Source organism: Neopelma chrysocephalum, unplaced genomic scaffold (assembly GCF_003984885.1).
Source record: "Neopelma chrysocephalum unplaced genomic scaffold, ASM398488v2 Primary Assembly neopelma1_24, whole genome shotgun sequence".
In the NCBI taxonomy this organism is placed as follows: domain Eukaryota; kingdom Metazoa; phylum Chordata; class Aves; order Passeriformes; family Pipridae; genus Neopelma; species Neopelma chrysocephalum.
In genome coordinates, this window is record NW_020897693.1 from 2,984,514 (window position 1) to 3,012,284 (window position 27,771).

At 38.2% G+C, this 27,771-nt stretch overlaps 1 protein-coding gene across 16 annotated transcripts in view; it reads left to right on the forward strand.

The window, feature by feature from the left end:
- Positions 1-27,771, forward strand: part of MRVI1 (murine retrovirus integration site 1 homolog) — a 103,413-nt gene that overhangs the window by 21,369 nt on the left and 54,273 nt on the right. For 2 of the 16 annotated variants that reach the window (XM_027700049.1, XM_027700099.1), the window contains exon 1: positions 17,956-18,441. The exons of 7 other annotated variants lie outside the window; for them this stretch is intronic. The gene's annotated coding sequence lies outside the window, so the exon portion shown is untranslated. 7 more of the 16 variants (XM_027700081.1, XM_027700133.1, XM_027700142.1 and 4 more) reach the window with 7 other exon arrangements.

Consider the following 27,771-nt stretch of genomic DNA (forward strand, 5'->3'; position numbering starts at 1 on the left):
GGTTTCTTTATGTGCTACTTACTTATGTGGAGATATGTCCTTACTGAAGGACTATATGTTGTGGTATGGATAATGTAAGCCAAAAAGCCAGGTTAATACAATGGGATATTCAGTGTTGTAGAATTTAGGCTCCTTGTTTCTGGCTCCCAACCCACCAGACTACACATAAACTCTATAAAGTCACCTTTTGTGGTCAGAAATGTTTGAAGACTGGGTAGGAAGACTGAAGAGCATGTGGCAGCAACTCTCGAGCTCACTCAGCAGTTGTCACATGTCAGGTGTCAGAAATAATGAAGTGTGTGCTCACCTACAGCAAAACAGATACTGAAACAAATTTCTACCATGGGAGGTAAAAATGCTTTGCTTAAACCTCAGTGAGGTACAGCTGGTATTTCCTCATTCATTAAATTATAGTAAGACTCGTGTATAATAATTTTTTCTGTGAACCAAGGCTTTAGGAGAAGTTTAAAGTGTCCTAAAAATCAATTGAACTTTTTACTAAACATATATCTGTGTAGTATTGTCATATAAGGTGATTGTCCCGCTGTGCTCTGCACTGGGGTGGCCTCACCTGGAATATTGTGGCAGTTTTGGGCACCACAATGTAAGAAAGACATGAAGCCATTAGAGAGTGTCCAAAGGAGGGCAGTGAAGATGGTGAAGGGCCTTGAGGGGAAGCCGTGTGAGGAGCAGCTGAGGGCACTTGGTCTGTTCAGCTGGAGAAGAGGAGAGTGAGGGGAGACCTCACTGCAGTTACAACTTCCTTGTGAGGGGGAGAGGAGGGGCAGGCACTGATCTCTGCTCTGTGGTGACCAGTGACAGGACCAAGGGAATGGCCTGAAGTTGTGTCAGGGCAGGTTTAGGTTGGGTATTAGGAAGAGGTTCTTCACCCAGACGGTGGTTGGGCACTGAACAGGCTCTCCAGGGCAGTGGTCACAGCTCCAAGCCTGACAGAGTTCAAGAAGCATTTGGAGGATACTCTCAGGCACATGGCGTGACTCTTGGGGATGGTCCTGTACAGGGACAGTTGTACTCAATGATCCTTATGGGTTCCTTCCAATTCAGGATATTCTGTGATTCTGTGATAAGAACACGTTGGGCTACATTTTGAAGAGATTCTCTGATGGCTTTGTCATTCATCTGATGTAATGGTAGTTTGATTTCCTTTTTTAGTTTCTTGCTAATTCAAAGCCTTTTATTGCTCTGCTCTAAATATTCCATTAATTTATCTGTTGCTGCCTTTTACAGTCTCTAAAGAATGTCAGACTTGGTGTGAGAAATGCACACACTGCAGGGAGGTGATGGAGTAACTGCCCTCCTAAAGACTCAGCTGCACATTCACTCTTTTCTCAGGATTGCTTTTGGAAGTGCTCACTACAGAGCAACATGTGGAAACAACAGGCAAATGTGCCTCTGTTTCAGAGGCAAGAGCTGATTGCTGATGATTGTAGCTGCCTTGCTCTCACCAAAGTGAGGTTTAGTAGAGCGATGTGGCAGTAGGACTGTTTTCCCCACTGAGAACTACTGCTAGTTGTTTATAAATGTTTGTCTTTTCTCCTTCTGAGAGCTTCTTTCTTTCATGCAGTAGAAAGAAAACAGCATTTGCATCTTGAATTTACTATTCAAGTCAAATTTGTCAGACTGGTGCTGTTCATTTTCCATGTGATGAATTGCTTGTAAGCTGCACAACAACTGACAGCAACTTTCAAAACACCAGAGTGACTAAAGAAGTGAAACCAATAAATAAAAGCTATTGAAAAGAATAAAATCTTAACATAATTTAAAAGCTAAATTGAAAGTAGCCTTGTAAAAGTATAAAAAGAATCCTTCAGCTCCCATCTATTCCTTTTTGCTAGACCGTTGTAGTCTCTCTAGATGAGATATCCCAGCCTTTTCAAGCAATCCTTGTATTTACAGAGATGAAAGGGTGCGAGCTATTTGTTGTGAATCTGTAGCAAAAGCTGCTCTACTTCATGATTCATAACGAAAATATTCTTGCCCTTTCCAAATGCTAGAAGGGCACCCTGTGTGCACAAGCTGATAGCAATGTGTTTTGTTTCTGTTGACATGTTGTGTTTTGTCCACTTGGGCAGCAGGAGATGTTGTGTAGGTGTGTGTTTTCCTCTTCTGCTGTAAGTGTGAAAAATGCTGGCAGGCTTTTTCCTCGTTAAGTTTCAGCACAGTAACTGGGCAGTAGAATGTGAGCTGGTAGTGACTGAGCGTGTAATCAAACAGGGGAAATATTTTTGCTTTCTTGGCCAGGTAAAATGCAAGGGAAATTTTGAAAAGAAAAAGAGAATAACTGGGTGGACAGACTCTTCTGAGGAGTCCATAAGAAAAATTGGCATCATGGATCTGTGTGTTTTTGCAGGGCTATGGTTTCTACATATTTGAAAGCCAAATTTATTCATACACATAACCTATTGTGATAGGTTAGTCTCTTAACCAGGCAAAATATAAATAAGGGAATACAGTCTCTTCACATTGTGCAATTAAACATATTTGCATTTGATAGTTATGGTTGCGAAGGTAAGCTTGAAAAAGGGAATGATGAGTCAACCTTCTTGGAAGAGGGAATTTAGTTTCTTTCTTTCCCCCTTACTTTCTCACGAGTTCCCCCAGGGTATTTGACTTTGCTAAAGTGGGTTACTGTGGAAGTACCAGTCACCTTAGATATAAACAGTGAGAACTGAAATTTCCTCTCCATTAATCGAGTTTTTACTTTTCAGGAAGGGAATGAGGTAGCTGTAACAGGTTAGGCTGTGGTCTAAGGTTGAGGTGACACAGTGCAAGGAAACATAGAATATTTATGCAGGTTACCAGCTCTGCTGTGCCTGTCACCATAAGGCCTGTTTCTTAACACCTCTTCTGGTGCTTATTTCGGGACAGCGAGGTCATCACATGGTATCTAAGGCTGAGAATTGAATCCTAGAGATAATGAGTTTGAATGTAGATATGTAGATAAAATACATCCCTACAGTTATTTTTATGGCTTTTTACAGTTACATTTATGCATCTAAAACCAAAAAAATGCAACATCACTTCTTTTACTTTCTGCAACAGTCAGTTTGAGGTCTGATTTGACCAAGAGGGGTGTGATTTGTACTCTGCTGCAGAGTAGCATCCCATTCCATTTTCCCTTTCAGAGGAACGGTGTGACTGCTGAGGTCTCCAGGTGTCAATGTACAGGCCAGAACAGTTGCTCATGTGACCAAAAAGCTCTGTGTTATTGAACTCAAGCTTTATTGTCTCGATCTAGTAATAGTTTGGCTTCTCCAGGGGGATTAAGCTGTGCAGTTGCAGAAGCGTGGAAGGTTTTAACTAATGATATATTAGGAATGTAGCGAAATGTTTGAGTGAGCAGACATAGTCAGGATGTTAATGTATCAAGGGGTTTACCAGTGCAGTGAATTCAATCCTTTTAGCCTTTATACAGGAAACAGAAAGCTTGAGAGGGTTATTAGTGAAGTACTAATGAAATCCAGCAAACCGTGCATATGTCTGCAAAGCATTAGGCACAAACCAGTAAAGTTCATTTTTGAAGTTCTCAGCAAGATGGTGCTGTGATAGACACAGCTAAATGGACAATGGCAAACAAAATTAAAGGCTTTGGAGCTCAGAGACAGATAACATCTTACTTAGCTCTATGTAGCAGATTTTTGACCATCTCTTCCTAAATGACTAAGTAAGTCTGGTCTATCAAGTGGGATGATAAAAAGAGATGGATGCTAGATCTAGTCATTTTAATTACCTGGATTTGTTCCATTGAAATGTGGTTGCCAGGATATTGTTGCCTGAGTTATATAGAAGACAAATGCAGATGCTACATTCCTGCTTGTACAGAGGATGACAACATTTTTGCAAAGTTTTCCCATTTGAGCATTTCTCATGCCATTCAAAAATACTGTTTAAATAGTCGTATCTGTGTACTCGAGGTGTGGCATTATCTCCTCTTCTCAACGTGAACAAAGAAATTACTCTGTATGTGAAGAAGCCATCTCAGATGAAAGAAACAAGAGAGACCTCAGCAAGGTAAGGGATTAAATTTGAGACAGATATTTTCATTTTATTTCTGGTTTTATACTTGTGTAAATCAGATCAACCGAGCATACTGCTCCACCAAATCTCACTTTTATAGGCTAATGTAGGATTATACAAGGACTACATTGAACTGGGATAATTCAGGCTGCTTATTCAGATGACTTGCCTTGCAAGGATTTATAAAACCGTGACCCCTGCTCACCATAGTCTGGAGTGTGACATACCAGTACTAAGGCAGCACTAGCCCAGCAATGGCAGCACAAAGCTAATTAAGTTATTGCAATGCCCAGACCATCTTCAGTATCTCACTTAAAGCTGGCTTGGCTCTGTTTGATGTAGAGCATCAGGACTGGACACGTTCAAAAGAGGACTTTCTAAAAAGTCAATAAATGACTTTGAGTTCGTAGGGAAGAGAATAAATTTACTCCTGCAGGGTAAACATGCAGTTATCCCAGAGAAGACAGCACATGGGTTCAACAGCTAATAGGTTTAAAAAAGAACATCTGCAGTTTATTTCTTCCTTCCCTTCCTTAAAATTGCATATATAGGTTATCAGAGTGCAGAACATGTGGGTTTCTTTAATCATCTCTGAATGATTGAAAAGAGCATAAAATGTATATTCAGGATAGAAAACACTGAACTATTTTTCAGTAATTTGATTTAGGGTCTGGATACACATTTGGGTCCGATTTCAGTGACTCTGGATTTCTCCTGGCTTATAATTAATTCTCATGTTGCTGAAGGCTTTTTGGGGTGTTTGGGGTTTTTTCCCATTTTCTTTGAATGTTTCATCAGTAAAACATTCCGTAATCCTGTTTGTTTAATATGTTAACTTGTGGTTGGGATTTCTGTTAACTTCAGGGCCTTTCCTGGGAACAATGTCTGCTTAACATTCCTCCTTTGCAATACGGTATCTTCATTCTCTCACGGGTATGCAAACAACCCTCCTGCCCCTCTTCTTGTTCCTCTGCTTTGCAAGAGTTAAATCATTCTAACAGTCAGTAGAATTGTTCTAAAATTCCTCTGATTTGGCTAAGAAGTAACATCTTATTAGCCCTAGTGACAGCATGGGTGACAGCTCCCAGTTTCCTGTTTGGTTCCACGTAGGTTTTGCTGAGGTTTTATGCACCCACTTTTAAGCAGTTGTTTAGTAAAAATTCTTTTTTTAAAAAAGTACTTGTTGCACCCTATCTCTAATTGATTTATAAGAAGAGTGTTCCTGACGAAATATTAGAATTCCTCTTAAAAACAGAGCATATAAAATCCAGTGGATTGTAGGTTGATCTAGATAAACAGGGGGACAGAACATGAAAACTGTAAGTAAACTCTTACCATTTATTTCTCTGCAGGTGAGTAGAATCCCAGTCAGCCATTATATAACCAAATTTACCTGTGATAACATGTCACCAAAATATGCAAGCAAATAAAAGTGTACACAAAAGGCAGGGCAATTTTACCATGCTAAGAAGGTAACCACATTTGATATAGAATTATATTTTGTCCAAAGGCATCTTTAGATTTCTGACTGAAGTGTTAAAAAAGTGGATAGCAAAATGTCAAGTAACTGTTAAGTCACTCTTAGAAGGAAAATAATCCTAAACTTTGTTTGAGGAAATCCTGGAACTTTTCAAATAGTGCTTTTATTTTATGACATTTTCTTGTTTATATGGCACTGATCTGGTAAGTGAATCATTTTGTTGTTCTGTAGTGCAAGCATAGTTTGGTTTTAATCATGCTGATACTTACTTTCATTCTTGGCCTAAGAAATAAACTGAAATTCACTATATGTTTTAGCAAACAATAGATACTTGGATGAGGTGCCTCACAACTTAATGCTTATAAGGCTTTAAACATACAATCTGGTCTCCAATTGTTCCACAAATGTGATTATACTCTTCTTGTTCAGGCTTTTGTTAGACTCCTGAGCCCGCAGGCAGTGGCTTCCAAGGATTTTAGTATGCACTGACACGCTTTCCTCCTTTGGCTCTGGCATTTTTCCTCTACTGCTGCTTCACAGTAGTAGGAATCTAAATCCCATCTGTTTGGGAAACATCCTGAATGTTTGGTTTTCTGTCTTGTTTGAGGGCAAGTAACTGACTAACAAATTCCTCACATTGCTCCATGGATATGTTGTCTAAGAGCTACAATCAAACTCTTCCAAAAATGAGAGAAGTGATACAAGAAACTATAGTTTTCAGGGAGTCTTAAAACAACATGAAGCTTTATTTTAATGGCATGAAAAATACCCAATTTCAACAACAACAACAAAAAAATCTTCCTTTTGTCTATGTCTTCTCTCATCTGCCTGAAACATTCTGGGGGATGAAAGATGTTCATGAACCTCTGTCGTAATATTTCTCTTCTATACCCTGGAGTTCATCCAACAACCCTGACTAGGTTTCTGCTCCTCACCTTGCCTGTTTTGTATTGTTTTCCTTTTCCAGTTTTGTGAAGATTATACTGGTCTCTTCTTTGTTTCTGTGGACTTAGTCGTGACTCATGACTTCTTCCCAAGAGACTCCATCTCCTTTTTTTTTTTCCCCTTGTTTAAGGAAGATTCCCAAATGCAATTCCCCAGAAGGATAATAATAGCAGCTCTTTCTAACTCTAGCCAATATCATAAATATTTATTTTTTCAGTGGGAGCAGAAGAAATATTTCAGTGTTTTCCATTGTTCCTGGGTTGGTGAATATATACTCTGCTAGCAGAAAAAAACCCAACTTTTTCTATGGATACAGCAACTTTCATAGTGATACTGTGGTATGAGCTGGTACATACATATACCAGTTCCACAAATCATTACATATGTTCCATTGACTTCCATTTGCATGTGTGCAGATGGTTTGTGGTAAAAAAATGTAACAGAGAAGCTTAAAAAATGCTTTCTAAGCAGTCTTTTCTGCTTTTCATTAATTTATTACCTTTTTTTTTTCAATCCATGATGCAAGAACAATTGCACTTCAGTCTGGCTGGATTCCTGTTGGTGAGAAGGCTTATTGCCACGAATCAAAGGAATTTTAATAGAATTTGATATGTAAAATTCAAATTACGGTCACTCTACTCCTGTTTAACTGGCTGCCAAATTTGGATTTGAGAGGAATGTTCTCCAGAGTGCACAGATAACCTGTTGTTCAGTTGCTGTGCTCCAGTTCTATTGTTTCACTGCCAGGTGATGTTTAGGGGTTTTTATTTGTTTCAGGTGGGGGTGGTTCTTGCCCCTGCCTTTCCCTTCCCTTTTATATCCAGGCTGCCAATGTGTAACTGCAGGAGAGCAGGGCCCAGGCAGGGGCTGAATTTCTTTCTCTTTCCTATAAAATAGAGTTGTAACTGGCTATTTTGATTTTCATTTTAGAACACAAAAGATTCTTTTCTTGTTCCAGATTTGAATGAATCCCTATGAAATTCAAGCTGATCGAATTCTACTGAAGCTGCAATAAAAGTCTAGTGCAGTTTTAGACTCTATTTATATAGCTACATCTAGCTCCAGCTAATGCACCCTTACCAAGGGAAAAGCATGGAGTTATGCTGAGCACTGACTTAGCCATACGTATTTACTGATCTCTGCACCTTGTAAAATAGTATGGGATTTGTACATGCTCATTTAAGATTTGATATTTAATTTTTTTTAAAGATGGCAAGCTGATAAAAGATTTTATGTCTTAGTTTGCCTGATATCAAATAATTGTGCATATTCTCTTCTGTAGCTGAAATAGCTTTTCTGCACTTTATCCTGTTCACTGAATCGCTCCCAATTCATGCTGATCTTTCCCAATTGTTTGCTTTTTACTGAAGGTTTTCAGAGCTTTGTTTCAGCTGGATGTAAACTCAGTCACTACAAGAAACTGTGTGTGAAAAGAGAAATCTGCTTTAAAGGGTTTTTTTTAATGTATTTTGGGTTACAAAATGTCATCTAAATAGAAATACATTTGAATCAATTGGGAAAAACATCTTTGCCAGACACAGCTTTCCATTTTTCGTTTGCAAAGAAAGCAGAACAGCAATAGCTGTGTAAGCAAATACCAATACATATTTTTATGTGATCAGACCTTGAGGAGTTCATAAGAAATTGCAACAATCCAGCACAGATTCAGGAGTACAAGGATTAGCAGCCTTGTTAGTTTTTAGAAACTAAAACTGGAAACAAGTCTAAAAAATGTAAATGTAAAAGAGCATATAAGTCTTCTAATAAAACAGAATGAGCATAGCAGTTTGGGGTTTTTGTTAAGAGGCATCAAAGCAGGACAGAAAGCAAGTTTTAAAAAGTTTATCAGAAGCTTTTATCCGACTGTGCATTTCCCCAAAGAGGAATCAAATACTGGGGTGAACAAGCAACACTTTGAAGCCCGGGATTTCAATGTGCTGGATCAGAGTGCTTTTTGTTGGGGTCCTCTGGACAAAACTTTTAAAAATTATAATTTCTTCTATTCAAAATTGCAACCACATGGTTTTCCAAGAGGACTAAGAATTCAAAAGAAGGGATTATTAATTTTGTGGTTATAAAATCCGCAGGTTATATTTACCTCTGTGAAATTGTTATTTTTCCTGGCATATTTCTCAGTAAGAAATTAGGATTTATGTTTATGAATCAGGTAAACAAATGTTTTGGTGACTTTTTTTATTTTTTGTTTTCTAATTTGTGATTTATTACCTCACCTTACAAACTTGTCTGAAAGGGTTTTTTTATGGACTGCACTTAATTGTATAAACTGACTTTTATAAAGAAACATATTTTTAGGTAAATGCCTTTGATATGTAGTATTTCACACTTGTAACTGAGTGTAAAAAGTATTTTATGAACCTTTTTTAAGTCATATGAATAATCACATGCAAATTGCAGCCTGGAGCTGCATAAATGTAAGTTAGCTGCATAAATGTAAGTTGTATTGCTTGAATATTTTAATGACATTAATTAACAACAACAATAAAAAAGGATTATGATGTGATACCAAGACCATGTCACAATACTGTTAAAGCAGCTTTAAAAATATTGCAATTCAGAACCTTTTGGCTTGTGGCATAACTAGTATCTGGCATAAATGGTTCTGATATGAAAGACCACCAAGGGAGTTCTGAGGATAAGGACAAGAGTGAGAGTTATTTTATTTTGTTTAGATTGAGGAATCAACCAATAAAAACTAATTTTCTTGCTGTCTTGAGCAAGCTCCTTTATCCCATGCAGTTAAGTGCTTTCTAGAATTAATAAAACTGTTTCAAAAAAATACAGTTTTCAGTGCAGGAAGAGGAGTGAAGATTGTCAAGAAGAGTATTCTCCTTGAGGAACTAACTGTTTTTCAAACTCTGTATTGTTTCAAAAGAAAAATGTCATCTTAGTGTAAAATTAAGGTGGGGGAAGAAGTATGTCAAGTAAATGAAGTTATAAGTGCATTTGCATGGTCTGGAGCAACAGCTCAAAAAAAAGGTGATTTGTATTTCAACCTCAGGCTCCCTGGAATGCCATAATTCCACAGCTCTGTCATTTGCCTCTCTCACAATGTCATGTAACTCAGCACTTTTTCTGTGAATCAGCTACTTCACAGCTGATGCCCCTTCTTGTTTTATTTCTCCATTATCCAGCTCTTCCAACAAAGAACAGGTGATCGAATTAATTGTGTTGTACTGTAGCCAGACTTCAAGGGTAAGGGAAACCAGCAACCAGATGTCATAAGATTCAACTCTCGAGTTGATTTTGAAAAGGATGCAGGCAGCTAGGAGAAATACATGGCTTTTCTGGAAAATAGAAACACTGTGAAGTCATGAGATTGCCTCCAGAAACAGTGGGAGCATTTCTAGGAAAAAGGAATGCTACAGTCATTTTTCCTAACTGAAGCAATCCTCTGCAAATGCAACTAATAATGTCAGTCAAGAGCAAATGATGAAGCAATACTGAATATTTTCCTTCCTTCTCCTGGTCAAAGCTATGCAGCTTGTTCTAGGGAAAACATCTGTTTGGGAAAATGTACATCACTGCCATCTCCATCACTGTGTGGAGGATTGGAGCATGGTTTTGTCCATGCTGTGTTTAGATTCCTTATAGTGCACTGTTCAGGGGATCTGAGCACATCTGTGTGTGAATCCCACTCAGGGTGGAAGAAGGGGCTTCAGAAGCCAAGCTGCTGCCAGCTGTTCTCATCCTGCTGGTAAAAGCCCAGATGTTCCCGTGAGCATCTGTGGGATAGGAGGTAAAAAGTGGAGTGGTTTCAGCCTGCCCTGTTAGATGTCTATTATAAAACTAGAACAGCTGTTTCCACTCTGTTCCAACCCTACTGGAGGGAGAAAGAGAGAACAAGAGCTTGCTCCATTCTGGGACTGGCAGGAGAACTGGGCACCTGTCAGTGTTGGTATCCTGTGCTACAACATCCACTTCAGAGCATGACACTGTGACATTCTCAGGTGCAACACAGTGATATATCACACTGAGCATTGCTTTTCTTGCTAAACTTTGCTGCAATGGCAGCATCAGAATGCTCCTGGATCATTCCTGCAGCTTTACTCCTCTGAGTGTGAAGTACAGGATATATAAATCCTTTTCCCACTTAATGGTTGGGCCTTTCAGGAAAGATAAGCAGAAAGACATGCTTAGGACTGCTTTCTGCTGCCCCTCACCTTGAAACTGGACAAACTTTTAATAAATGTGAGGAGAACAAATGAGCTATATTATAAAGAAGAAAATAAATATTGTCTGTGAGCTGGAAAGCATCCTGCGAGGTAACAGAATGTAAAAATGCATAGTTACAGGATACGTTTAAACATAATCACACTTTTCTGCCCTTATTCTGAGCCAGAATTGCTGGATTCAGGGTTAATTAATATGCTTAACATTTAGTTAAACCCTCTTCATCCCAGGATCACCATATCTCATCTAAGTTACTGGATTCTCACATCTTCAAATAATATTGGAATAGTTTTGGTTTTCTCTTGGATTCTTTTTTTTTATGTTATGGAATAATAGATGAAAGAAAGGCCTGAAGCTGTTGTGGATGAAGATTCTATGTTTTAAATAAAGCAAACACTACCTCAAAAAGCAGAATCACTTGATCTGGTGATTTAAACACAGCACTGGTGAGTGTTTCGTTCCCTTATTGCAGTATGACATGATTCAACTCAAAATATGTATTTCCTAGTAAAAGCATGTCAGTCTCTTGTTTTGTGAAAGTTCAGTATATCACAAGGTAACAATGATTTTTATATAAATATATACATGTAGGTTAAGGTACCTGCTCATCAGATTTTTTTGGTGTTGAATTTCTTTATACAAGACTGCTGTTAGGCTTAACATTCCTTTTAAAAGAACAGATAAACACTTTATAATTCTGTGAATATGTGTATAAAAAATAGAAAATATTGCTCATAATTTAAAAAAACCAAACAAACCTGAGTTTGCTGGTGTTTTTGAACAAAAACACTTATGTCTTTTAGAACTAGGACATTCATCTTGAAGAGAATCTTAGGAAGAGAACATGCAGAAAAATAGGTCACTGGTTTCTCATTAATAAACACCCACCAGGAAAATATGATCAGACTCAAGTACAGGAACAAATGTAGAGAGGAGTTATCAGATTTTAGATTTGAGGTGAAAAGGACACAATCTAGATCAGAGGGAAGGATAAAAAGGGGAGTGTGGAAGGAGCAGGCAGAGAAAATATAATTTTAGAGTCTCGTGTCAATACTGGTATATCCTTACAATAAGTCAGAAAACTGTGTTTTGGGCAGTTCTGGAAGCATGACAAAAATGCAATGTGATTTAGGGGCTATCTGGGAAAAAAAATCTCACTGGAAATGCATCCTTTTAAATGGGTGCAAAGGATGAAGCAGCAGTCCTCTGCCCAACAGCTACTTCTACGTGCAACAACGAAAAAGTAGAATAAATGATTCTATTAATCCCAGCTTTCTTCTTGTAGTGCTTTGATGCAGACAAACATTTAGCTATGTACATATGGTGATATTGAATATGCATAATGAACTAATGTTGTATTCTGAAACTGCAAAAATCTTAACATCTGCCTGGTAGAAATATGTTATTTGAGTGAGACTTTTAGAAAAATTTTAAAAGTGGATAGCTCCAAAGAGACAAGCAAAAGTCATGGTTGCATCCCCAAATTGAATCCCCTTTCTGTAAAACATCAAGTTACTTCCTTAAAATCTTCCTAAAATGTTTTTACATATATCCAGCCTATACAACAAATTTTGCCCTTTGGGTTGTTTTTTTTTTTTTTTGGAAACAGTTGAACCATGCTGGCTGAAAATCAACATTTTGAAGCCAAACACTTTAACACAAATGATCACAATTCTGTCAGATCTCAAATAACTGCAAAGCTGCAGTGTTGCAATAGAAAGTGACAGACAATTTTATCAACAGGCATTTCTATTGATACTCTTTTTTGTTTGCTTTTTTAAGTGCACTACCTTAAAATTCTCTACAGAAAAGTACAAAGACACAAACCAGCTGATGAATCCTGCAACAGTCTGACAGCAATCATCCAGTCAACAGAAATGTATGTTAAAGCTTTTCTCTAAAATTCTACTGGTAGAGGTGGAATAAGTTTTCTGTCCATATGTTTTTTCACAAGCTGCTCGGAAACTTCAGAATAGATGAAAAAAAAAAGTAAAATTCCAGCATTGAAAACAAGTATTAACCAAAATCAGTCTCTGATCACAGTTTATACTTATTTTTACTTTCTGCTGTAGGAATGGAGAGCAATGACAGTGTCCCTAATAAAAGCTTCCCACTTTGCTTCCTGATAAATTTATTTTTACCATGTGGTAAATGTACTCTTCACCCTGCAAATAATTCTTAAAGCCTTAAGGCTGTTCATTGGGTCTGCAAGAATTCTGGATCAATATGGGTAGGGGATATGCAGGTATCAAGTTTCACATGTGATTAAGAATCATTATTTAGGATTAATTCAGCAAGGGAATGCCAGCTTAAACCCTTTTAAAAAAGTCTGTCTTGCATCTTTTTCCTAAGAAAAGTCATGCTTTTCTTTTTGTGGATTAAAGTATCTTCTTGCAATATTTTAATTGTCCTTTTTTTTTAGGCTGATGTATGATAGCAAGTCCAAATTCAATGTTAATTCTAAATTCAGGGAGAAGTGTAACTTTTACTATTTTGGCTTAGATTACTTTGCAGCACCAGTCCACTTGTACTTCAGATTACTGTAGTATGCATGTACATCCATGTGGAAGGAGAAGCCTGCCATCCTTTCGAATTTTCTTTTTCCTGATTCTTAATTTCTGTCTAACTTCTCCCAGACAAGGTAAGATAGAGATTAGTCATAGTGATTTTTAACCTCTTCAACTTTCTGAAAACATCCCCTGAAATATCATCGTCAAACTTCATCACTCCTCTTTTTCTGGAATCCTTCTATTGCAGATCCCATTTTAACCCCCTTTCCCCCACCAAATCAAAACACAAAATGAGCTCTGCTGGGACCTGTTCTATATGGATAATTACTCACCCAGTGCCATGACTGTGTCAAATCTTCTGGATTATTTTCTTTCATTGAAAACCTTTTCCTTTTTTTTTCCCATTAAAAATATTAAAACTAACAGTGCATTTTTTTTCATTTGGTTCATCTTCCCAAAGTTTTTCTGTAGAACACAGGACAATCATGTAACAGTGTATTAAACACATTGCTTGCACATGTGCTCAGATTTCAATTACTATTAACAGAAATTAGGGCTGAACCTCAGAAAACAGTTAATTAGGGGAAATGAAATGCATCCATGACCTTGGAAGACTCCATGTGTGCTAAAAAATATTTGATATATTTAGCTTCTTGGCAGGCTAGATTTTAAGGGCATGGAAACAGGGTAACTTCCTTGCCCACAAAGGTTTAAATTTCTGATACTGTTTTGCTTTCCCTTAAGCTATTATAAACATCCTAATATGGTGCTTTATTGGAACTTCATTTTTAAAACCAGTTTTTTAAAGGGAGGAAGAAGAAAAAAAATAAGACATGAATATGGGAAATGAAAACGCAATGGTTGCTGCAGATGCTTTGTGTAAGATTTGTCCTGAAAGACTTGGCCATTTAAACTGTGTTTGTCAGTTTGGATCATTTTATTGATGATCTGGCAATGAATGCTAGAAGATAGGTTGGCATTTTGTTTCTTGGACTCTGCCTGTTTCTCATATAGAGATTATTAGCTGGCTATTTTTAGACTGAGAAAAATGTTAGCTTTGAAAATAAAAAGGCTCATTAAGGCTTAATGAGTAGGGTTTTTGCGGGCACTGGGAGTACTTCTCCCTGAAGTCTCAAGTCTTTCTGTGTGACATGGACTAGTTTACAGGATCATCTGTACCTCAAAGCATGCCCTCAAAGCAAACTTTATTTACACTCTCGTCAACATTGATGTTTTCTTTAGGATGGCTGGGCTCCAGCATACACCTCCTTGCCTTGTTCTGCAGGCTCTGCAATTGAATATTCTTTTAATTTAACATTTCTGATTCATGTGAAGTGCTTTTCTTTTGCTGCAGAAAGTTGGAATCAAATCCCCTGCCTTCCAGAAGACTCACCTAGAAAAGTTGCTGCATAAATGTTATTAAAGTGCCATAAAGTTTTGTTCCATTTTGCATAAATGATCCAGCACAGCTGCTCAGCTGACTGGCAAAGTGAGTATTGACTTAATATCATCCTGTTGAACCAGCATCCATTTTTGTTCAATTATTCTGGATTCCATTTGGGATTTAGTATTCAGCACAGCGAGTCCCAGATGGGGAAATTTTACTGCATGTTTTGCCTTGTATTTTTTTTTGTTTCATGTATTTACTGATCAGACTTGTTATTATTTTGGGTTTTTTTCTCCTCTCTGCATGAAGCTGGCAGATAAGAATTGCATACATGAAGGAGATTTGCATAACAGGTGCCAGCAGGGGAGAAAAGGTGACTTCACTTTTGTGTGCACTATAATGGTAGCAACATACAAGCCAGAAAACCCACAGAGAACACAAATCTGATGCAAGACTAAATATTTAAATAAGCAAAAAAATTCTCTGTAAGAAAGTGAAGGGACATGGCAAAACTTGGACATAAATTTTAACTCAGTTAACTAGTTTTTCCATACAGTTGAGAAATAAGATTATATGAATGGCTAATTCTGTTGATTCCATAAGCAAAATTCCCAGTGCTCATTGCTATTTTCAAGGTGGATCTGACACTGACAGAGATGCATTCTAGATGTGGTGGGACAAAAGTCTTAACTGATCAAAATCCTTTTGGGGTGGTTTGAAAATGAAATATGAAAGCTCGTGCCATAGAATTCCAGTTTTAAGTGCAAATATTATCACTTCTGCTGCAAATTTTTCGCCTGCCTGATGAATAATGTTTATACTTTAGTCACCAAATAAAAAAATAGAGCCTGTAATCGTGACTTGTCGTTATGGATGGTGAGTATGTATGGGCAGAAAGAATAACAAGCAACATTTTAATGCAATGTATTTTAAAGTCCTGTAACATAAAATTTTCAAAGACAATAATAACTTTAAAAAGTAATAAATCTCAAAAAATTGGAATTCTCAAAAACTCTTACAACTATTTCTACCCAAAAAACCCATTTGAGTAAAAGTTTTTGTATCCCAGTTTGCCCAATTAAAGCCACAAGTAGAAAAAAAACTACTGTGGCGAGATCACTTGGCTGCTGTTGCTCAGACAAAACTTGCACTTAAGAATGGTTGTGCCCCAAAAGTGAAGTCCCTGTATGAAATCTTACCTACACTTCAGCCCCAGAGGCAGAACTCTTCATTATTTCAGTAAAACAAGGATTTTAGTGCTTGTGTTTATCTCTTCAAAAGCACAAGTAAAAATCTTTTAACTTGGGGAGCCCAACTCATGAAAATTTGGCATTGATATGTCCTGCATAGCTGCTTTCATAAATCACAGAGTCATGAAAATCAAGAAAATGGGAACTCAACTGATGGGAGAGGGGCACGTCCCTCCACCAAGCCACATGTAACCCCAGAGAACTACATCTAGCTACTCTGAAATACTTCGGAATATTTATAAGAGAATGATTTTATTCTATTCCTGGGGAATACAGCACCAAAATAGTGGCAACATAAATATGTTGTGTTATGGGGGGATGACCAGCCATCTTCATTAGAATGTTTTAAAAGAAGCAGGTATCACCAGATCTTAAAAAACAGAGCAAACAAATGAATTTTTTTTCTTATATGGTACATGTCGCTGTGCATTCTTTATACAATTTTAGCGATCTAGCTAAAATAATTAAATTTTAGATGCTAGTATTTCCTCCTTCAAAAATTTAGATTTTTTAGCTAGCAAGTTTCACTTTTGTTTGGCCCAAGGTCTTTGCTGTTAAAGAAATCTCTGGGCAAATCACCTGCCAAAGCATTGAGCGTGCTATAGGATAGAATATACAAGCAGTTTCAGGAGCTGAAGATTGATGGAAGCATTGTTTTCCCCTTCTTGTGATTACATCCAGGGTCCTTCTGTGTCCCCTAAATATGACAGAAAGAGCAGGGATTGTGTTTGTGAATGGGCCAAGCAAACAGAACCAAAACTCTGTCACTGTAGGTTTCTCCCATAGCAATAGCTTAAATCTGCTTTACAAGCTACTGGCTTCACTAAGTTTCTGGGAACTTGAAAATATTTTGAGACCTCCATTACTTGGCCAACAGTGATTATAGGATGCTAGGCCAATGAACAAGCAACTTAAGCAAAAAGTTTTCTTTCCCAGAGGACCGTAGTGCTAAAAGGCAGTAAACAACTTGTTCTTGCCCAAACTGGCTTCAAAGCAGTTGTTGCTATGATGGGGGTGAATGCAGATTTAACAGAAACACAACTTCTATTGTAGACAAATGAAACATTTGACACTTGTGGCCTAGATATTCTGAGAAAATAAAACTGCAAAATGATGAATTACAGATGCTAGTAAAAATTCTGTAGCTGCAGACAACTAGATGGAAGATTGAAACCATGCTGAGTCACAAGAGTCTATTTCAGAACTTGAGTTTGTGGGTAATAAAATAGTAATTCAAGGAGATGAAAGGAGGTACGTTAAAATGCCTTGTCAGAGAGCCAGTAATGGTGCAAAGGACTCTCAGTGGACAGTGGACATCAAAATCTGAAATGACATTTGGAAAACCTACTCCCATTATGTTGGGGCCAAGCTTAAATGCAAATGTTAGAGAAGTTTTTCAGAACCTTTTTTTACTATGTTGATTTTGGGAACTAAGAATATCTTAAGTGTGGAATAATTTTTTCCTTACATTACAGGACTGTGCTAAGTTGCCATCAACTCATCTTTGCCCTCTTCTGCTACCAGCATCCTCATGTTGCCATGCATGACTCCCCTATGGAGTGTGCTTTCCAAATCAGATCACCAAATCTTTACTTTCCTTTGTGTGATCTCTTTCTGCCTCACTGCTCTTCTTTCAAAAGGAAGTTTATCATTTTTTGCTCCTTTCTCCTAAAATAGTCCTGATATATCCCATCCAAACCTACTATCCAATAATTTTACAAAATCTGCTGCAATTTTTTGACATTTCCCACCCTCTTCTCTCTTGTCTCTACTTCAGTTGTGAAAGGTTATTTGGACAGGGTTTGGCTTGCTTATATTTAATAACTACAGCACCTGGCATAAGCAGAACTCTTAGTTAGGACCCATTGTAATACTTATAAATAAATAGTGTGAGTTGGCTAAAGGGCTGGATTAAGATCTGTGTCTGTTTTAGAGCTGAGAGCTCTGAATCACATGCACGTGACTCCTCTGCAGGTACCTGCATATAGTGTGGTAAATGTTTTGGGTTTCTTTTCCCTCTTCATGCCCCATTTGTAGCTACATTCTCTCATGGGATGCAAGCAACTTCTGTGGACTTCAAGGGGAATTATTCCTACTCTGCAAGTGGAGAGCAGAGCCCATAAACTGGACTGAAGCCAACGTTCTTTAAAAGTTCACATGCCTTGTATTTGCTCTCTAATTTAGACTCCTTCTGACCAAACAAAGAGGGAGGGAGAGGAATGAAAAATAGTAGCATCTGTGTCAGTAAAAAATTCTAAGGGTTAACATAACATGATGTAAACTGTTTCATCTGTTCTTCCTACTTGCCTGTTTTAATCAGAAATGAGTAAGTAGAGCTTATATGCACTGAACTTGAAGAATGCTAATGGGATGTCTGCATCGTGTTGTACTCACAGTACTTATGCCAGAATAGGAGAGCCTTTAATTCTGTAACTCTCTGAGGCAAGAAAGGCTTTCTGAAGAGTTACTTTGAATTTAAACTCTCATTCTAATGTTAGGCAGCCTGTTGGATCTCTGAGTTAAAAATTGCTTCGGCTTTAGTTACTAGAGCCAGATGTAACATTGACCTTAAATGGTAAAAGCTCCCCAGAGTGAAGAGAGGCTGGCCTCAGGGAAAAAGAGGAATAACTCAAGTTTTAGGTAAGTCATCTCTATAACGGAGAATAAGCTCTTTTTCAGCCGTGAAACAGAACGGAACCATGTTTCCTCCTTAAAGGTACAGTACCTTGTTGTTGTGATACCGAGTGACTGGTTCTTTCCACCTTTTCTCCCCCACCCTCTTCAAATTCTACCTCAGATTTTAGCTGCTTAAAAACTGGGTGTAGTTAATGAAAGCTCTCTCTTTGTCCATGCTGCTTGGGAGTATACAAGAATGAAAGCGAAAAAGCTGTGTTAATGACACTGAGACTTGATTAATAAAGGTACGTAGTCAGTAATTCAAGGCGACCTGATTCACAGATACTGTATCTGTATTGTTAACCAACAGAGAGTCTTAGTGAGGCGCAATACATGTTAGAGAGAAAGAGATATGTTACAGATTTCTCTTTTTATCTTTTTTTTTTTTTTAAATTGTATGACTTCCCTTCTCATATGCTTCTAACAGTGCCAGAGTGGTTCACGTTGATGGGTTACCTACTCATCTGGAACTTATCTGTTATAAAACCATTTCCAGAGCCATATCTCTATACAGTATGTGTTTGGTTTTAATCCTGTTAGATGTAAATTAAGACCATGAAGTTGTGACTAATTGGAATGCTGTACAGAAAAAAAACAAACCCACTCTCATATGTTAAAGCATGTTTGCTTTAGTATAGAAAATCTCATTATTTACTTTCCCTGATATTTCGGTCTCCAGTTTTATCTGTGCTATTTGGTAGGTACCCTGCAATGAAGTGCATCTTATTTTCTCGGCAAATTAAAACACATTTTTGTCTTACTAATATATATGTTAAGGTCTTTTTTTCCTCCAGACAGCAGTGTGTAAACAACATGAAAGAATGAGGTCAGTGCAAGGAAATGATAGCTGAAATGGAAGACTTAGTTTCTATTACTAACTCATATTAGTAACAGTTTGTGTAAGGGAGTTGATTTTTCACGTCTATGTAGCATGGCTTCACCTGGTGAACAATTCTCTGCAAGCAGTAATGAATATCCATTTGTGCAGAATGATTAGACAGTAGTTTTTAGTTTATACTGTGCAAAGATTGGGTGAATTTAGAGTTCTGAGCATAGACAGTGTTCTGTGAGTGCTGACAGTTACTGCATTTGTATTTGATTTGGTAAATGTTGTGCATGCTTTAAAGAAAGTTTACTTCATCCAGCTTCAAGAGAATGAGACAGAGGCATCTTACTCATTAAAGCGTTTCAGATTCTGTTGCAAAACTTGTAATAGTTTTCCTTTTATTTTTCTCTGGACTGTCATTCGTACACAGCTCAGTACTTTTAGGTTAATATTCTATCTGACCTTCGTGTTTTAAATCAACAAGTATATCCCATATCAGCAATTATGGAGCTTGGAGCTTGATAATCTAATGATACAACTCATAGAAATCTAAGTTTATTGGAACCAACAGTAGAAATTAAAAATCACTCCAGTGTATTTATTCTTGTATTTAATAGCCTCCAAAGGCCCTTGTTCTGATTTGCTGGTCTTGCATGTGTTACTTTACTTGTAATGCTTTATGCACCCCTTCAACTTGAGCAAGGATGTATAACTTTAGATAGTATTTTAGAAGGTGTTCAAGTTTTATCTGTGTCTAACTCCTCCAAGTCTGAACCAGTTATATGTTTCTAATATATGATATCTTGTGGCATTTTAGCAACTACTGTTCTTATTCCATACAATTCTTTTTTATTTTGCAACTTTAAAGTATGATGTAGTGCCTATATGCAAATTTACCTTCAGTGAAGATATTATGATGACAGTAAGTGTAATTTAGTGCAAAAAGTACAAGTTGCTTATTTGTACATAATCAAAATTGTGTGTTAACATCAGCACTATGATAAGTACCTGGGATGTAAATCCATCTGCTTTACATCCTTCTGGATTAAGTTCTGAATTATCTGTGGATGTAAAACTTGTACACCTCCTCGCTTCCTATCTTTTTACATGTCTGAGTCAGTTTTAATAACTATAGATCTATTTATCTGGGACCAAAACAGTGGAATTTGGGAATTTTCTAGCAGCCAGATTCATAGCTCCAGGGTTAAGCACCAGCCTTTTCCATCCTCCTTTGGATCAGTCTGCTTCCTGACAGCTTTTGAGGATAGTATAGTGTCAAATAACTTTTTGAAAAAGTGGATCAGACAAAGTATGGCAACTGAGGTGTAGGGAGTTGGTACTGAGAAGAGATTGATGTGAAAGCTTCTCCTTTCAGGGATCGTATGTGTATGTTCTGGAGTTCTCTTGTCTCATCTATTTGCTGTCCTTAGAGAAGTGTGTAAGTCCAGGAAAAAGAAGCATCAAAAGGCTTATGAGTGGAAGGGGAAAGAAAATGCTTACTGTTTCAAGGTTTGTGGGCTATTTAAAGATCTGGGGGATTTGTGGGCAGAGAGAGATCTCTTTTCTGTCCTAACTTGCAGCCTTCCTGTAAACTAAGCAGATTTTCCTGGTGATACGTTCTCTGCTTGTGCTTCCTTTGAAAAGTGGGTCAAAGAGATGTTTTGGATCTCAGTATCACTGACAGAAAGGAAATCTGAGTGGGTGATGGATCTGTGTAAGCTTATAAACCAGTGACTCAAGGCATGAATTACTGCTTATGTACATGTGTAATGGTATGTAGTGGAGAACTAAGACTGTGACTTAGGGTAGTGCTCTGAAATAATCAGTTTCCCTCCCTGGAAAGTATTTCCTAAGAATTCTGAAAAGGAGAAAGGGATTTGATATTTGAGCAAGAGGACTTGTAGCCTCAGGTTTTGTTGGAGAGCTTGGCCTCAAAAAGTATCCCTGGATTTAATTCTCTGAAGTCGATAGCTGTAATAATTTTTTTCTCTTTATTTCTTAAGTTTAGTTTATTTAAATGTGCCTATCATTAATTTTACAATCTGAAAAATAATTTGAGAAATTCCATTTTACTTAGGAATTGCCAAATGTATTAAATATCTGAAAGATTTAAACAACAACAATGACCACCACGAGCCCTAACTAATAGCTTTTGCCTGCCCTTAAAATGTACAAAACACAAAGTCTTTAGGGATCACAAGTCACTGGGGACCCGTAGTGTTGTAGATATGATAATCTGTGGGTTTGGAAAAGTAAGGGCTGCAGAACATGATCTTTTTTAACACTAACCCAGATTGCTGGGAGCGGGGAGGATGAGAGGAGCGGGGAAGGAAACATGCAAACCTGCCAGCTGACGTATGGCAAGTGTGCATGCAAACCTGAAAGTTTCTTCCCCCAGCTAATGCTAAAGCATATTCTGTTGTGTTTGGTCACAATACAAATTTATACTTTAGCATCGGTGTTGTCCCCTAATTTACCTGTAAATACACTTGGTGATTGTCCAAACAGAGCTGCTGTCTAATGGCTATGAAATAGAGTCCACTGGGCTAGGTACTGCAACCTCTGCAAAGAGAAAAGGGGTTGAAAAGTTGATATAACAAACCGTGGTGGTGTGGAAAGCATTTTATGTGGGAGTTGCACACTCTTTTCTTACCCATTGTAATGTTTTGCATCCTGGAAATGGATACACGATAGAAAATCTGTGCTGCTGGGTCAAGTACACCCATTGCTTTGGGGTAGGTGTTTGCCTTCTGAGAAACATCATTGCTGTTTATAGAATTCTGCAGAATGTTTTGTAGTACTGAAATTATACATGGGGAATTTGGCTCTGAGCCTCTGCTTTTGAAATCATCAGCGAAGTTTACGTTGATTTCAGTGGTGACAGGTCAGGCTCTCAGTGAATACCTCAAAGGTAAAGACTACGTTAGTTAGCAGGAAAGAGTCTGCAATACAGGAGAATCTGAGTAGGGGAAGTGAGTCTATTTTCACCCATCTTATTTTGGACTGATAGGCATGCCCTAACAAATTACGGGATTTGTAAAATGAGATATTTTTCTGAGATTTTGGAGAAGAAAAATCCACTATTTCATTTTCAAATGTTCCCCTGGTTTCTCTGAAATGTCCCTAAACAGGTCTTTTTAGAAGGAGGTGCACATATACACGTAGTAGAATATAATAAAGTGTGGTAAGTTAATTAACATTTCCTGTTAAAACTTCCAAAGCTGTGCTGAACTGTGCTGTAACTGCCGAACAGAAAAATAAAAATAAAATGTCTAGCCATAAGCTGAAGGAGAGCTGGTGGAGAGGGAGGGAAATAATTTAACAGTGTATAAAAATGCACACATGCTTCACAATTTCAGCCACTGAATTTCCTGTATATTTCTTTTTAAATAGTGAAGGAAAGTGACTGACCTTTGGGCTCATGATAATAACATGAAATAATTAAGGGCCTAGTTGCAGTGGAGGGTGGAATTTATCCCAGGAGGAGGTGCTAAGTCAAGCTAATATTCTGCACATCACCTCAGACTGGAAAACTCTTGGAAGCAAACCTACATATTGTGCAAGTATAGTGGTGCCCATCATCTTGACCTCCCTGAGGGCTCTTGCAGTTAATAAACTTATCATTTCTATTCTTTGATAAATATAATTATCAGCATTGCTCTAAAAGCTGTTTTTAGTAAGTGCAGTAGTTGGTGGAGCAGACTGTAGGAAACCACGCAGATGTATCAGGATTCCCAAGTATCTTAGGTACTAGAAGCAAGATCAGGAAGACTTGAAAACTGCTCTCTGTTTACTCAATGAATTAATTGAAAATATCTGTAAGGGGCATGGAGAAAGAATCTGTGGGATATATTCTAAAACCTCGATATGTAAAACTCAGTTTTTATCTGCATGTTGAGCTTTTGGGATGTTTGACATCTCTCCTGCATAAAGCACAGCATTAAAAGGTCCCTTCCAAAGTTCGTATATAATAATGGCCCATCTTCGCGAACGAAGATTTGGGGAAAGGTCTTTTTACCTTTCCAGCCTGCGCAATGGATTTTTTAGGTGAGACACAGCCTGCGCTGAACTGAGCCCACCCTTTAATCCTAAGGTTCATCTGCCGGGGCCAAGCAAGCTTGGACAATGGCAGTGAGGTCCTCAGGACGTAGGTTTGTTTAGAGTGTCCTTCTCATAGATGGATGGCCACACAGGGCTAACGACCTCCATCAGGCCAGGAGACCGGGATTTGAACCCGTGGTCGCAGCAGTGAAAGTCCTGCACGTGTGCTAATAGAATAGAGTCACTGGAATATTAAAAACTTTGCACTCGTGTGAGAAACTTTTGACATTTTCTGTTAGATTCATTTTTTAAAAAGTCTTTGACATTTCCTGTTTAACAGATTTTAAATGTTTTTCTTGGTATAATGGCAAATATCAATCATCTCACTTTATACAAAGCTGACATATAATTGTAACAGTAAGGTGAATAATACCTAAAGATTCCCCCAGGAGATCTGTCCTGTTGCTGTTTGGCATTTTCCTGTCCAATAACATGTTCAGGAATTTTATTAAATACCAAGTGGTAGGTTTTTTTACTGATCGCTTGTGGAAATGATGCAGAACTTAAAGGCCCCAGAGAAAAAGTACCATACAAGAGAAAAGCAGCCTGGGGTTAATTGGGAAGAGTGTGGCCAACAGGTCAAAGGAGGTGATACTCCCCCTCTACTCGGCCACATCTGGAATGCTGTGTCCAGTTCTGGGCTCCTCAGTACAAGAAAGACAAGGAGCTTCTGGAGAGGGTCCAGGGGAGGCCACGAAGATGATGAGGGGTCTGGAACATCTCTCCTATGAGGAAAGACTGTGGGAGCTGGGCCTGTTTAGTCTGGAGAAGAGAAGACTGAGAGGGGATCTCCCTAATGCATATAAATATCTCAAAGGGGTGCCAGGAGGATGGTGCCAGACTCTTTTCAGTGGTGCCCAGGGACAGGACAAGGAGAAATGGCTGTAAACTAAAACACAAGAAGTTTCACCTCAACATGAGGAAGAGCTCCTTTCCACTGAGGGTGGCAGAGCACTGGAACAGGCTGCCCAGGGAGGTCATGGAGTCTCCCTCTCCAGAGACATTCAAAACCCACGTGGTCATATTCCTGTGTCACCTGCCCCTGGTGATCCTGCCTTGGCAGGGGCTTGATAAGCTCCAGAGGTCCCTTCTGACCCTAAGAATTCTCTGATTCTGTGAGTCTTAGCATGAAAATGCTGAATTGTATTTCCTTAAACCATATAGCAGGCCAAACTCTCGCTTGTAAATCGCTGTTGCTGTGTTTGGTGTGGAGCTTTGCCCACGTGCCTGAACTAAGGATCTGTTTCAATGGATTTTAATCCCTCCTGAGAATCTGGCTCCACTTAATAGGAAAACAACTTCCCTTTTTTCTTTTGCTTAACAGGTAAAGATCAGAGTTGATGGAACATTTTCCACCTCAGAGCAGGACCTGCTTAATTTTTTATACAGCTTTTTACAAAATGGGCACAGATCCACCAGGTTTTTCACCTAATCTTGTTCTCAGGTATTAGTTAGTAATATGCTTTCTCAGAACTAAGTCCTTTAAACTCACAACAAAATCCTTGAAACTCACAATATACCTCTCACTTATCTGCTTATATGATTCAGAAATGGTGAAGTTCTTTCTTTTGAAGGTGGGTATTGTACAATCATCCTGTGTGCTTATCTTCTGAGCATCTGCTTGGAAAATAAAACAACGTGCCATTTTGACATCCAAGAAAGTGCTATAAAAAGGCTGTTGCTATGTTTAAATGCCTACACTCAGTTGCTATAGCAATAAAAATATCAAAAATGATGTACAAATTGCCACAGTGCATTACCAGCCCTTTCCTGGACAGAGAGATTGTGGGACTGGGAATGTGACAGAGGTGCTCAGTGTATTAGAGGGCAGAGTTGCCCCATAGTTCCAGGTGCCCTACACTGTCATATGTGAGCAAATGTAGCCTAATAGTATAAATCCCAAAGTAGCTGTGTCAAACGGGACAGTTGGATCCCTGCTTAACTCAGTTGCTTCTTCATGACTTGTGTGACAGAGTTCAATATTTTGACCAAGTTCCCATTTCTCTGCAAGACAAGCTGCTGAAAATGTTGACCTTTCTCTAAATTCCTTCAGTCCTATGATATCATGTGAAAATCAGAATACAGAGTGCACCTCCCCGTAACCTTACAATGGTCAGTGTGAAAAGCCCTTGTTCCTGAGGCAGTTATGGGAACCCTGCTATCAAAAAGAAAAGAAATTATATAGTAGCTAATGGAATCCTTAGCATCTCTCTGGGACTCAAAGCCTTGAACATTCAGTTGCTTCTTGAAGAGAGCAGGAAATTCAACTTCCTTCACAAAGCATTTTCAATAGAGGAGGACATGTTATTCTGGCAGCTGCAAGTTCAGTTATGGAATGGTTTCTTCAGACATTTCTATACCTTGTTCTCTCTTCTACTGAGTAATGTTGGGGAAAAGACTTGGAAAAATTGTAATCTTGTTTGAAAGCAATAGAACTGTTTGGTTCACTCTATTCCAATTTGCTTGAAGAATCCTCGAAATTGGCTCAAACTGCAGAACAGTGTGTTGGTCAGTTTGATTATGGTGATCCACAACATTCCCATAGTTATTTAAAGTGTTTTCCTTAACATATGCTTTGAAGTCCAGTTGAGAGGTCTGATAGCAAGAATGTAGCAGTGGTAGAAATACATATTTTTAATGTTTGTTTCATTTGTTATCTATTGATTAATGTGCTTGTTCAAGGGTGTTTATGCTAGTAAACATATAAAGTGATTCTTAGAGACGCTATAGGTTGAGGGTACCCAAATTCTCCAGTACTTCTAAGTACATTTGGCCTGTTTTATTTTTGTAAAAAGTCTGAATAAACTGCTACCATGTACTTGCATTATAGGTTTACAAGGTTATATGGATAGTTGCACCCCTCTCATTTCCACTAGCTTGTATTTGCAGTCTCATTACAGGTTTTTTTTTTATTGATTTTTGACCATCTTTGGGATTTAATTGTAGTATTTTGATTTTGGTTTTAACTGTTAAGAAATGGGACATTTTGTAGCTTTACAACTGCACAAACTTCCAGGAGTGTGGAAGGATGTGTCTTTCTCAACCTCTATGGGGATTCTTGGTTTACTTTCCTTCTCAGCTGTTCTGCATGGAGAACTGGACAATCACCTTTCAAAAGGGTTTATTCTTAAACAAAAATGTCAACAGCACTGATTGTGGGTTTGGTTTGTTGGTTGTTGGGGGTTTTTTTAACAGATTTAATAGGAGAGTCTGAACGTTGGATCCATAAATATTTATTGATACTTGTTTATTAAACTGTTCTTAAAATTCCCGAAGTTATCTTTTTATGTCAAGATTGGGAGATGCTTCTGTGGCAAATTATAATGTGTCTGTAAAATCAGCACATCTGTGCTTCATTTACAATATGGTAGCTTTTACTGTTGAGAATATGTGGTTATATGAATTACCCAGTTGGGGAGAGGGAGAAGACAACAGAGGAGGAGATGTGTGAAACTTAGAAACTGTAGCTTTTATTTTTCGTGAAACTGCCAAATACTTCCAACACAGAAACCTGATTTTCCCTAGATCTGTGTCTATAGCACCCTCACCACGACTGATGACATCAGTTTATTTTGTATTTAAAAGCTATTCTATGTAGTCTCTATTTTGGACACTTTATATCTGAACTTGCTTCTGCCATGGAAATGCAAATTGCTTGATACTGCCAGTCCCTGCAGCAGCTTTGGTTGGAACTGCTCACCAGCTTATTGCAGAGCAGGGGGAAAGAGGGAGAGCTGAACAGACAACAAGCTTTTTCCAAGGAAAGAAGTATTATATGGCTATCGGTTAGAGACACACTTCACATTATATATTGCCCACTAGGCCTCTTTGAGCGTTAGCTATGCATTTATTCTTTCCAAAAGCTATTTTTGGTATTGTTTTCCTTGGAATAGAAACTGTGCTGTTATTCTGGTGGTCAGCCAGCTATCCTTCCCCCTTCTTCCCTGCCCTCCCTTCATTCCCTCCGAGTACCCTTTGAACTTGTCCAACTTGTTGAATTTGTCAAGAGAGGACTGCAGAAGTATTACGTTCCTACAAGTGAAAATCAGTGGTGTGGTTAAGAGGAGAGACCAAATTAGAGCTGCTGAAGGGAAAGGCTCCACTGTGAGCTGAAATCACCATGGATCCTGTTTGCTCTGCCAGCTGGCAAGCGGGCACTTGTGAAGCTTAAAACCAGGCACAGAAAATGCTGTCCCTTGGCCCTCCAGATTGGCAAGAGACGGGGAGACAAGTGAGCTTGTTATGAGTGAGATAAGATACAAAATCATTAAAATACAATACCTGAAGAACAGGTTTTGATAGCTCAGCTGCTTAGAAACAACGATAGGGAGATATAGGTTACAAAACCGTCTTTTTTTTAGCACTGA